Genomic DNA, 12,387 nt, shown 5'->3' with positions numbered 1-12,387 from the left:
TGTTGGGAGGGGAAGCTCAGAGACCAATGACCCTTTCTCCCCAGGGCTGTCCCCAACCACCCTGTGTAAGCTCTCAGCACCCTTTTCCGGTGCCCCACCCTGATCTATCACCTTGATCTTCTTCTCTTTTTTTCATTTTTTTCAATGTTTGTTTATTTTTGAGAGAGAGAGAGAGACAGAGCACAAGTGGGAGGGGGGGCAGAGAGAGAGGGAGACACAGAATCCGAAGCAGGCTCCAGGCTCTGAGACATCAGCACAGAGCCCAGCGCAGGTTCGAACCCATGAACCGTGAGATCATGACCTGAGCAAAAGTCAAACGCTTAACCGACTGAGCCGCCCAGGCGCCCCTATCACCTTCTGATCTACTGATAATTTACTGATTTCTGTATGATCTGTCTCACTTCACCAAAACGAACCTCCATGAAGGTGTGGGGTTTGTTTTGTTCTCCGTTTTATCCCCAGTACCTAGGTCTGTGTCTTGTACACAGTAGGCGCTCAAATCGGAACACTCACCATGGTGGGGGAGGGCGGGTAATTACCATATGCTAAACATTTCTCACGCATTCTTTGTTTTGTCAGTTTTCACAATCCCAGCGCGCCAGGTGGGCATTTTTATTTCCGTTTTACGGAAGAGGAAATTGAGGGCAGACAGGGATCCAGTAAGACACCACCACTTTCTGAGAGGTAAATAAAATCATCAGTCCCAGTTTGACACATTTGGGTTGTTTCGGTCGGGACTCCGCAGGAAACGGACGGCAGACGCGAGGCTTGAAGTGAAGCTGGTGAAGCGCCCTTAGCGAGGCGAGCTCTAGCACCTTCCTCCTGCTGCTGGAGCGGATTCTCACAACCTTCCGTGCTGGAAACAACACAAATCGTGCGCTCTGGTTCGGGAGGGTAGAAATCCAGCATGTTGGTTCCTTCCGGAGGCTCCATGGCGTGGGGGATCCACTTCTTGACTCTTTCCACTTCTGGAGGCTGAGGGCTTTCGCCGGCTCCTGGCTAAATCATCCCAACCTCTGTTTCCATCATCACATCTCCCTGGCCCTCCCGACTCCCTCTTCCGGGGGCCCTGATGGTTGCGTTATTGGGCCCACCCAGGCAATCCAGAACAATCTCCCCGTCTCAAGATCCTTAACGTCGTCACCTCTGCCAAGTCCCTTTGGCCTTTTCAGGTAACACATTCACAGAGTCCGGGGCTTGGGGTATGGACACCTTGGGGGCCACGATCCAGCCGACCACACGTGGCCGTGCGAGTAGCATCAGGAAGGGAACTAGAGTGGGGGGGGGGGATAAAAAGCGACCTCTCTCCTCCTGCCCCTGCCTCCCACTGGCTGAAGCCCCACCAGAGGCCAGAGGCAGGGAGCAGAGCAGGGGAGGGATGGGGAGAGACAGAAACTCCAGCAGCACAGTACTGAGTTCATTGTATTAGCCGTGACTGTGACTGCTCCTCCAAAGAGGATCCAGGCCCTGGGGGCCGCCTGCCTCTGTCCCCGGAAAAGCAGAACCCTCCCACACCATCCCTGCACAGTGGGGCAAGAGTCTGTGCTCCCCGAACCACACCACGAACCACGCTGTCAGAATCTGGGGCAAAAAGCTGCCGGGGAAATTCAAAGCCAAGGCCAGCTAGCTCTTCAAAGCCCTCTCCGCGACAAAGCGCTGAGAGAAGGTAGGAGGAGGACAAAGGCGTTGGTCAGCGGGGGGGGGGGGGGGGGGGGGGGGGGGGGGGGTGCGGCAGCTACGGCTACAGGAAGAGGCGACAGCCGGTCTGAGCTGCCACAGAACCACACCCCACCCCCACCCCCACTGGCCCTTAAACAACCCCCTCCAGAGAGCTGGAGAGTAGGCAGTGAGGAACGGAGAGCCCAGGACCTGGAATGTGGAGACTGGGGTCCAAGCTCCCTCATCTATACAACGGGGATAACAGGGACCCAGTGCCTAAGGGCAGATTCTCTGGAAGCAGAGCCTGAGACGAGGATTCATTGGAGGGGACCTGGAGAGGAGTCAGGGATACGGAACAGGTGGGGCAGAAGCCAGCAAGGCTGTGGGTACAGTTGGATCCCATAGGGAGCACCTAAGAGCTGTTCCCCTTGAGAACAGGCCAACAAAAAAGATAGCTTTTGCACCTGTCTTGGGGGAAGCGCGTGTCCCATTCTTTCCCTGCTCCAGGAAACTGAATAACGACCCCCCCCAAAGATACCCCCACATCCTCCACCCCAGAACCTGTTACCTTCTAGGTAAAAAGGGACTTCGCAGGTAAGGTTGTTGAGACTGGAGATTATTCTGGGTTATCTGAGTCCTTATAAGGGGAGACAAGAGGGTCAGAGTCAGTGATGGGGGGAGGGTGACAATGGGAGCAAGGGGCGGGGGGGGGGAGGGGGGAGGTGAGGACGAGGCCAGCAGCCGGAAGAAGCGAGGAAATGGATTCTCCCCAAAGGTCGCCAGAAGTCACTCTGTCCAATGACACCTTGATTTGCAACTTCTGATCTCCAGAACTGTGAAAGAAGACGCTTGTGTGGTTTCAAGCCACTAAGTGAGTGCTAATTTTAGGGCAGCAGTAGGAAACCAACACAACCTGTCCCAGGCTCAGGGGTCCGGGCTCTGTGGCTCAAGCGATCACTGTTTCTGCTTAACGAGTGCCTTCTGCGTGTCACACAGGTGACCCCAATCCCTCGGATCCTCTCACCAATTCGGAGCGCCCTGCCCCACCCCCAGCTGCCCTGTGCTTTAGCCTCTAACAGCCCTCAGGCCTGGAGCAGCTTTGACCTTGGGTACAGAGAGCCAGAAGCCACTTCAGGTAGTGACAGACAGATGGCTTTGCCTTGAGTCTGACCAACTCGGAGCGGTAACCCACACTGGAGAGCCCCCCCCCCAACTCGCCTGGCATTGCACTCTGGCTCTGCTCCTCCCCTGCTTTGCCCTGCCCTCTCCTCCCCCATTCCCTCTGGTTCCCCTGGGAGCATGTCTTTAATGGACCCATTGCATGAACCCTAGGCTCAGGGATCGGCCCAAGGAGACTTCTCTATCTGGTGCCCACAATTATGCCCCGAGGAGGGTAGTATACTAAATCTCATTTTGCAAAGAAACTGAGACTCTGACCAGCTCACAACTGTAAGGGGTCAAGCCGGAATCTGGATCCAGACACAGGAGACAGTGCTATTTTTTTTTTAAATGTCTATTTATTCATGTTTGAGAGAGAGAGCGAGCAAGGGGGTGGGGGGGTGGGGTAGAGAGAGAGGGAGACAGAGAATCCTGTGCAGGCTCCATGCTGTCAGCACAGAGCCCAAAGAAGGGCTCGAACTCACAAACTATGAGATCATGACCTGAGTCGAAATCAAGAGAGGGACTCTTAACCCTCTGAGCCACCCAGGTGGCCCGAGACAGTGCTTTTAAATTTTTTTTTTTAACGTTTATTTATTTTTGAGATAGAGAGAGACAGAGCATGAACGGGGGAGGGTCAGAGAGAGAGGGAGACACAGAATCTGAAACAGGCTCCAGGCTCTGAGCGGTCAGCACAGAGCCCGACGCAGGGCTCGAACTCACGGAGTGTGAGATCGTGACCTAAGCCGAAGTCGGCCGCTTAACCGACTGAGCCACCCAGGCGCCCCTGAGACAGTGCTTTTAATCCCTGCATTCTACCACCTCCTGGACGTCCCCTGGGCGCCTCCTCCTCTACCCCTTGGGGATAATCATCTATAATTCCGGGGGGCAGGACGTGATTGGGGCAAGGAGCTGGGCTCTGTCAGAGATAATCCTCCTGGGCCGCTGCCCATCTCACACTTCCGGCCCCAGCCTAGGTCCCCACAATGGAATAGTGGGGTATGGGGAGGTCTGGGCTCTCCAATGTGGATGTCAGAGCCACGGCTCCCTGAGGCCACCCATTGTGGAAAATCACACCGGCTTCACGTTGATTCTTGAGTCAAAAATCCTGGCGAATCCTGACTTACCCCCTCTCCCCTTGTTTCCTCCCCTGTGAGACGGGGATAATAACCCCGCGGCCAGGATGAGACAAACAACAGACGGGAACTTGGCTAGGACAGAATTGGGCACAGTGGGGGCTCCTTCCTGCTCAGTGTCTCTGAGTGAAGAACGACTCTATCCCCAGAGCTGCCGTGAAGGTTCCGGAGCACGGGCTCTGGAGTCCCATTCCTGGGTGACCTGGGACTAGTCAACCTCTCCGGGCCCCCTTTTCCTCGTCTGCTTAGTAAGAACTGTGTGAGGGAGAACGGGTAGCAGTCCTGCACAAAGTAAGTGCTGTTACCACTGAGTGAAGGGCTTGGCCCGCGCCTGGCGTGTTGTTAGTGCTCAGTAAACGGTGGCCGTCCTGTTATCGGAGCTCCCTGGCCCCTGTAGTGAGGAAGGTCACCTCCACGCACCCCCCGCGGCCCTCTGGCTTCAGGCGCAGGCCCTGCAGGCTGGCTGCTGTGCTCAGGTCGGTTGGATGGGGTTGACTGCACAGAACACGGGCCCTGTGTGTCCCCTCCACCTCTGGGGGCCCGTTCATGCCTCCAGCTCTCCCTGCAAACGCACCCCTTCCAACCTCTTCTCTCCGCACCTAAGGGCCCCTCCTTCACCCGCCTCGCTCCCCACCTGCCTCAGCTAATTGGCGGTGACTCAGGAGGGAGCCGAGGCCGAGGCTGCATGGGTGTGCGATCCTTCCCCGACTCGTCTCCCTTCCCACAGCTGAGATTGGGGGGCCCGGCACCTGAGGAGCCCGCCAGCCCCTGGGACCCCTCTTCTCCCCAGAGAGCAGTCTGACGTGGCAGTCCATGCTGGGGGGGGGGGCAAGAAGTTCCCCGAGGGGTCCTGCAAAGGCCTCTCCGGCTCCCGGGCCTCCGTGTGCTGGTGTTGACACGTTCCTGCCTAAGTGGGGCAAAGCAGCTTCCAGAATCTCTGTCTGATGCCTCCTGTAATGAGAACAGCAGCTGTGGGGGCTTTTCCCTCTCTTTTTCTGGACGAAACAGGCCTGGACTCCCGGGCCTGAGGCTCAAATGCCCAGGACAGACAGAGCAGCCGAGAGTCGGACCGACTGCCCAGAGAGGGGGGCGGCTTCGGCCCCTGGCCTCTCCGCAGCCAGCCTGGCCTTATCCTCCCTCCCATCAGGGGAGCCAGCGGCCAGGCCAGAAGCCCCTCATTGCTTCCCGTGCACCCGGGAACTCGGCCGGGCACTGGGCCAACCCGAGCGGGGGCTAGGCCCATCCGTTTTCCAGGCAAAACCGAAACTGGGAAGGGGAGGATTTGGGTCTGAACCCTAACCACCTCCTTTGTTAAACAAAACCAACCCAGAAAACAGAGTGAAAACGTCCGAATGCACCGCACGCAGCTCGGCCGGGCTCAGGTCGTGGGTGGAGTTTAGGCCATGTTGAAAGGGCCCGAAAGTCCCGGGTCTGGGCTATGCCTGGACTCGGGGACACAGCCACACGTCCCCACCCCCGGGACTATCACAGGCTGTGGGGAAGAGAGACCGAAGGGGCTCCAGTTCCACGGAAGGGGCCCGAGGTGCCGTGCCAGGGGAGGGGGCACGCAGCCCCCGGGGTGCCCAGATACACGGTGAGGTCTGGCTGAGGGCGTCCTGCTGCTGACAGCCACGCACCCCCCAGCACACCCCCTTCCCTACGGGACCCCCTTCGACGCTGTGACTTTTGCCAGCTCTCCCCTAAGGGGCAGGGTCCCGCCTTTCCTCTCCTCCTCCCGGAAGCAGCCCCCAGACTCAATGGCTCCCGGGTCCTCTCTCCTAGACCCTGCCCCCCACCCCTCCTTCCCCACCCGAAGTACTCCACCACCCTCCTTGTATCCCCTTCTGTTACCCGAATGTCCCCACTGGTCCCCCCACCCTCCTCCCCTGCCAACCTAGAGACCCAGCTAGGTGTGCGCCCTGAAGGTGTCGTCATTGCCCTGATGACAGATTGCCCGGTCTTGTTTCGAATTCAAAGAAGCTCAGCTTTAGCAAAAGGGCTAAAACGCTCCGGAGCGTTTAAGCTCAAACACGAGGCTTCAAAGGCATCCCCCGCTAATGAGATTAAATGAGATAATGTGTGCGCACTTTCAGACGGAGCCCCCAGACCACCACAGGGAGTCTTTGCTGCCCCTTTGAAGTCAGGCACTTGAGAGGGAAGGTTTGCGGTTTTGCAGGACTTGTGACGCGGGCCGGTGGCAGGGGCCCCCCAGGGACGGGGTGACGCAGCAAACTGCAGGCATGAGTGTGTCAAGGGCTGTGTGTGTGCGTGCATGTGACTGAGAAGCTCCTGCCACATCGCACAGAATCTCATCTCTCCCCCCCCGCCCGGGGTCTCACTCAGCTGCTCTGTCTTGTGGTCACTGTGGTCAACACAATCCCTTCCGGCTTGGCCGGAGCCCCTTACCCTTGGGTCCCCCCCACTGAGCAGAGACTGGTTGTCATTTCTAATATGACTTTGCAGGAAGAACAGGTGAACACTCTATTGTATTTATGCTGGCTGTCTGGCCTATAGTTCTTTCTTAAAGCCAGATTTCCCCTTCCAAGAGACTCCAAGGGAACAGCAAAAACATTTTTGCACCTCTGATTTTCTACTTAGGATAGCCACACAGACGCATAAGTGTCCATCTGGGCACACGGGGATTCTTCGGGACAATCTCTGCTGACTCAGGGCCAACTGTGGTCCCTAGGCATCGAGCTGGGGGAAGGGCCCTCCATATCTCCTTTTTCCTACCCTGTTCAGGCACCGCGCTGGGAGCTTCGCATTGTTAACTTACTCATTCCGAGCAATGGCGGTGAACACAGAGTCCGGAAAGGTCAAGTTCCTTGTCTAAGGTCACAGAGTTAGAAAAAAATGGCTTCAGTTATTTAATGGATTCTCTGCTGGGCTGAAAGCCAATCCACATTATATATGTGATATCACTGGACCCTTCCAAAGCACAGCAAAAGTTTAGGTGCTAATACCTAATAATACTGTTCCCTTTTATTTTTTTTATTTTTTTATTTTTTTATTTTTTTTTTCAACGTTTATTTATTTTTGGGACAGAGAGAGACAGAGCATGAACGGGGGAGGGGCAGAGGCAGAGGGAGACACAGAATCGGAAACAGGCTCCAGGCTCTGAGCCATCAGCCCAGAGCCCGACGCGGGGCTCGAACTCACGGACCGCGAGAACGTGACCTGGCTGAAGTCGGACGCTTAACGGACTGCGCCACCCAGGCACCCCATACTGTTCCCTTTTAGAGATGAAGAAACGGATACACAGAGAAGGGAAGTGATTTGTCCACTGGGACGCTTCTAGCGGGATTTGCAAGGGCTCAGGTTCAATGTAGGCAAGAAGCAGGTGCCTGTGGGCGTGGCCCAGAGCCCAACTCCCTCAGTGCCCCGGCCGGGCCACGGTCCCATCTCTTGGACTCAGAGGGAGAAGGAGCTGGACATGCTGGGGTTCTGCTAGGCTCTGCCACTGCCCCTTCCCTGTGCTCCTCCAGCAGCCCCTGAGTTCTCCTGCCTGGACCCAGGAGAACCTCAGCCGAGTTCCTGGGTCACCCCCTCGGACTCGGGGCAGCCCTTCCTCCTGGTGCCCAGGCCCCAGGGACCCTACTTTTTCTAGCCTCCTCTGTACTGTCCGCTCCAGCAGCGGACTGGCAGGACCCCCAGGCTTTAATCCTGTGTGACTCCAAATACATTAACTCACCTTTCTGAGCCTGTCTACCTCCTAAGATGCAACTATGCACCTGCTACTACTTCCCCCCGCCCCCCGAAAAGGCGACCTAAAGCTTTCCTTACCCCACACCTCCTTTGCTGTTTCTCATTTTTCATTTTCAGGGAGCGCTACTGATACAGTTCTTAGTCTGTGCCAGGCACGGTTGTAAGCACTTCTATTGCTAATTTCATCGTCATAACTATCCTGTGAGGGAGGCACCCTCATCCTCTTATTTTACAGAGGAGCCCTCGGGGGGCACAGAAAGGGCTACAGAATTCGCCCAAGGCCACACAGCCTTTTGAAACAAAGTGAAATATAATTGACGTATAACAGTATCGTGCAGGCAGCTTTTAAGAGGCAGAGGCAGGAATCCGTCCCAGGCAGCCTGGCCCCAGGGTTCACGCTCTTAACTTCCTCTTCTATGCTGACATAGTGTGTATAAAGCATTTTAGTAGAAAACTCCACCGAAAGGAAATGCTTTTAATAAGCAGTAGCGGTCGTTACCACGTGGCCTCCAACGGGCCTCTGTGGTTTTTGTCCCTGCGGTGGACCGGTGATACCCCCCTGGCAGCATTCGGCAGAATAATGGGGGCGAAGTGCCCATCACAGATCCTAACACGGAGCCAGCCGTGGGCTCTCGGTGGTCCTCCTCTCTGGAAGGTGCGGGTGGAGAGGGGTCGGGAGTGACTTGAGTTAGACACATCCGCCGAGCCAGCAAGAGAAGGTGTAGAAATACCACCAGCCTTGGGGGGATGGGGGAGGGGCCCGGGCGAGGCAGCAGGTGGCTTAGCAGGTGCCCCAAAGCACAGGGGTCTCTGGGGGTCCAGGTGGGGAGACTCGGAAAGAGGGATGTGAACACTCACGGGCCAGCTAATCTTGCCAACGACCCTGAGAAAAACAAGAGTCTCAGAGAAGTCGAGAAAAGAGTGAGTCCGTTACAGGCCTGGGTGGTTTGGGCTTGGGTATCGGGAGGCAACGGGCTGTGCCCCCTTGCCCTTCAGCGCGGGATGAAGGGCGTCAGCTGCAGAGTCAAGGTCCAGGTAAGGAGTAACTGTTTCCTACAAAGGTGCAGGGAGCTGGGGCCCTGGGCTGAGGAAGGAGGAGGGGCCTTGTTAGGAAAGGGACAGCAGGTGGAGTGAACCAGCAGCCGGGCGGGGGGCCCTGTCCTGGGAGGGGGCAGGGCCCAGCCGGGTATGGGGGGGGGTGCGGATCCCCTCCCAGAAGACTCTCCCCACGTCCAGGTCTCAGAGTCACCTGCCCTGGAACCCGTGGCTAGAGGGTGACAGGCCCCGTCTCCGGGGAGGCTGTCGGCTGTTTTCAGAGGCAGGAAAGCCACTTCCTGGGGCCCCAACTGTGCCCTTTGAAACACCAGGCCAGACCCAGCAGCCTCTGTCTTCACTTTAAACCAGAGGAGGGCCGCAGTGGACTCACCGGGAGACGCCATGACCCTGAGAGGGCAGATTCGTTTTTCTGGAAAGCCTCTTCCCAGCTTTTCCAATTCCCCCCCCCGTGGCAGCGACAGCCCAGCCCGGGTCCAGTGGCCCCCGGAGTGAGGTCAGCGCGGCGATGAGGCCTGACCTCAGTCAGCGTTGCCATGGGGACGCCCCGGATGCCACTGCCACCTGCTGAGCAGCACCTTTCTTCCAGAAGGAGTGGGAGGGGACAGTGACTGAGGCGGACCATGTGTCACCCTGCTCTCGGCTGCCAGGGTTGTGTCTCCCCAGACACATATTGCCACGCGCGGGGCGGGCCAGGGGACGTTCGCGGGGCCTGCTGGCTGCGCTGTGTGCGTCCGCGTGTTTGGGGCGCGGGGAGAGGCACTTAGGAGAGCCCCCAGGGTGCCTCATTTTCCTCTCTCCCTGCGCCAGGCTGGGATGCTGATCACTGTGCTCCTGGTGGACCCAGACTGACATTTACAGCAACCTGATCGCCATAGCAACCAGCTGTGACATCACAAGGCACCTCCAGACCCTTTCCCCGCGACAGAGGAAGCGTGACTACTCATTTAGGGGCAGAAAACGCTCCTGAGGCCCCTCACGTGGTAGGGGAAGTGGGCGTAGAAGGGCGAAGCGGGAGAGGGTCTCTCCCCAGAAATACCAGGTTTTTCTCTGAGCTGCCGACCAAGCCTTCTCTGGAGGTGTGAGTGGAGCCTAAATGAAGTCTCCCTCCCCCACTTGTTCCCCTCTCTCATCCCTTCAAAATCACATCTCAGTGTCTTCAACCATAAAATGGGGATAATAGAAGTCACTCTTCATTGAGGGATTATTATGTGCCAGGCGCTGTGGGCTTTCTCATTTGCCTCGTGACGACCCGGTAAAGCGTGTTTTCCTCTTAGAACCCTCCCTTTTGTAAGTGGAGGAAAATGACACACAGGGAAAGGATTAGAAGCCAGTCTGGCTCAAGAGCGTACCCACAGCCTCCCTGGCGCTCAGCGGCACCTCTGTTTCCAGCCGTGCTGGGCCAAACAGTTCTACGCGGGCTTCAACTCACTTTGCGCTGCCGGCATCTTGCCTCACGCGAGCACAAGGCCTTTTTCTTTTTCTGCCCTGGGGCTTGTGCAGTGCCCAACACGGACTGCCGGCAGGAGCACGCTCAGCATGGGGACGTGCTGGGGGCAGTTAGCTTCCACTGGGCCAACAACCTCTCACCCGTGGGGCGTGGGAGCCAGTGGAGGGATGCTTCCGTCAATCTGTCATCTGGCTGACAAGCCCAGGGATCCTTCTGTACACCGTTCAGAGGGGCCTGGAGGCACTGAGTCCCAGTCACCCGCGGCACTGACCTAAAGATGCTCTGTGATGTTGGCTTTTTTCAGTTGTGTCGGTCCTCTGTTTCTGCTCCCTGGGATCACCTCTAAAATAAACTGCCTGCACACACGTCCTTGCATCAGGTTCCCCTGATGAGGGAACTCCAGGCCAAGGCCGTTGGCGACAGAGTCGTGCTAAGAGCGACACCACAGAGTGGCATTCTGGAACTGGAAGCCATGGTGAGGGGCAGTGAGGACCCTGTTGTGGTGGGACGGGAGACGGTGACAAGCTTTAGCATACGAACGACATGGGGACAGCGGTAATTATAAGGGTTGTGGGGTCGGCTGGCTTCTGTTAACGGCTCTCACAGTCTTAAAGAAAGAAAATATCACGCTCAGATCCGTCACATGTCATTTCTGGGCCCGTCACGAAGACCCAAATCCGATAAAGCACTGTTTAAAGAGACCCCCTCCTCCTGCAGCCAGAGGGAACCTGGTGCCGAAAATCGGCTCAGGATTGAACTGGAGGGATGGTAGGGCCCCAAAGGGGCCAAAATCCCAGCCTAAACAGACCTACGCAGGGTCAGGCCCAGGCTGGGGACGGAGTGGGACCCTGAGACCTGAGCTGGGGACACATGTGGGTGAAGGATTTTGAGGACCCTGGAGGCCCAGACACATCTAAAACGTTGTGCACTGAACTCCCACAACTCAGCAAAGCACTTGTGGGCCAGTTGGGGCGAGGGGCCAGGTCCGGGCTGCCTCCAGGAAAGGCCGCCGTGTTCCCCCCTTTCCCTGTCGCCTGTTCAGGGCCAGACTGAGAAACCCCAGCCCCTGCTGGGTCACGTGCAAGTTCACCAGGTCCGCGGCTCGCCTCATTTCCAACGAGGCGATGAATCGCATCCAGTGAGGATTAATCGCATCTTGAGCAGAAAGACAAACTGGGAAGATGGGGACTGGCCTGGGCTGAGACGCAGCTAGATGTGGGTTCTAATCCCACTCGGGGCCCAGGCAGGCCCTGTCAACGCCGTCCATTATTGGGACACTTCGAGAAACTCATGGGTCCAAGAGGCACAGTCAGGGACTGAGGAGGTATTTATGCCGGGCCCTGTAGACATGGGGCTGCGGCCGTAAAACGGCTCTCGCCTCGCTCTCCAAAGCACAGTCCGGTGGGGAAGACAGGCGCGCGTAAAACAAACCAACTCCCAGTTAACGAGCGCTGTTTGGGATTTCACTACATGCCCGGCTTTGTGCGGAGCCCTTCCACTGCCAAGGATCACAAGACCCTTCCTCAAAACGTCCCCAAGATGTCCCGCCCGCCTTTTACAAAGGGGGACAAGGTGGCAGCGACCTTACCCTGAAGCATGTGCACTGTCCTCGTACATGACCTACTTAGAGCAAGACAGTCTCAGCAGAAGAGCCGTGTGGCCCGATGGGGAGATCCGGGAAAGGCCGCCAGACTGGTCACAAGGCAATCTGCAAGTGAACTCTGGCCACTGCCCTGTACTCAGGCAGTCAGGGAGCAGCCCCTGACCTCGGCAGCTGACCCCCGGGCTCCAGAGCCCCAGTTCTGCCCCCAGAATCTGGGGAGACGCAACACTCCAGTCTCAGCGTTTCCCCCTTTCAAAGCCTTTCTGACGAGCGAGCCCTGGAGGATGGGGGTCCCCGTTGAGACGTGTTCTGGCCCGGGGGGGGGGGGAGGTGGGGCTGTACTCGCTGGGCCCCAGAGTTTGGAACCAGAGAAACCCACGCAAGCTGGGTTCAGCAAACAGCGGGGACTTATCTATGAGGTTTCAGGATTGTCCACCCTGGGCTGGCAGGAAGGGCCAGGTCTGGGGAGACTGGAGGTGGGGCCGGGGGCCACCGGCGCTGGCTCTCTCTCCTCGTCCGGGCGCCGCTCTGCCAGCTGGCTTCGTTCGACTCTCTCTCCTTGCCAAGCGGGGCCTTCTATTCCTCGGAGGCCGTGGCTGCCCCGAGCAACTGAGTCCACTCTT

At 57.6% G+C, this 12,387-nt stretch overlaps 1 long non-coding RNA gene across 1 annotated transcript; it reads right to left on the bottom strand.

The window, feature by feature from the left end:
- Window positions 1–3,510: 3,510 nt before the first annotated feature.
- On the bottom strand, window positions 3,511–10,565 carry LOC109492117. The gene is made up of 3 exons (XR_002736338.2): window positions 9,085–10,565; window positions 6,730–6,782; window positions 3,511–4,904 (listed from the first exon to the last, which is right to left on the bottom strand). It is a non-coding gene; the product is annotated as an uncharacterized LOC109492117 (long non-coding RNA).
- Window positions 10,566–12,387: the final 1,822 nt, after the last annotated feature.

This window comes from Felis catus, chromosome D1 (assembly GCF_018350175.1).
Source record: "Felis catus isolate Fca126 chromosome D1, F.catus_Fca126_mat1.0, whole genome shotgun sequence".
In the NCBI taxonomy this organism is placed as follows: Eukaryota; Metazoa; Chordata; class Mammalia; order Carnivora; family Felidae; genus Felis; species Felis catus.
Note: the sequence above shows the minus strand (reverse complement) of the source record. Positions and strands in the feature narration are given on the sequence as shown.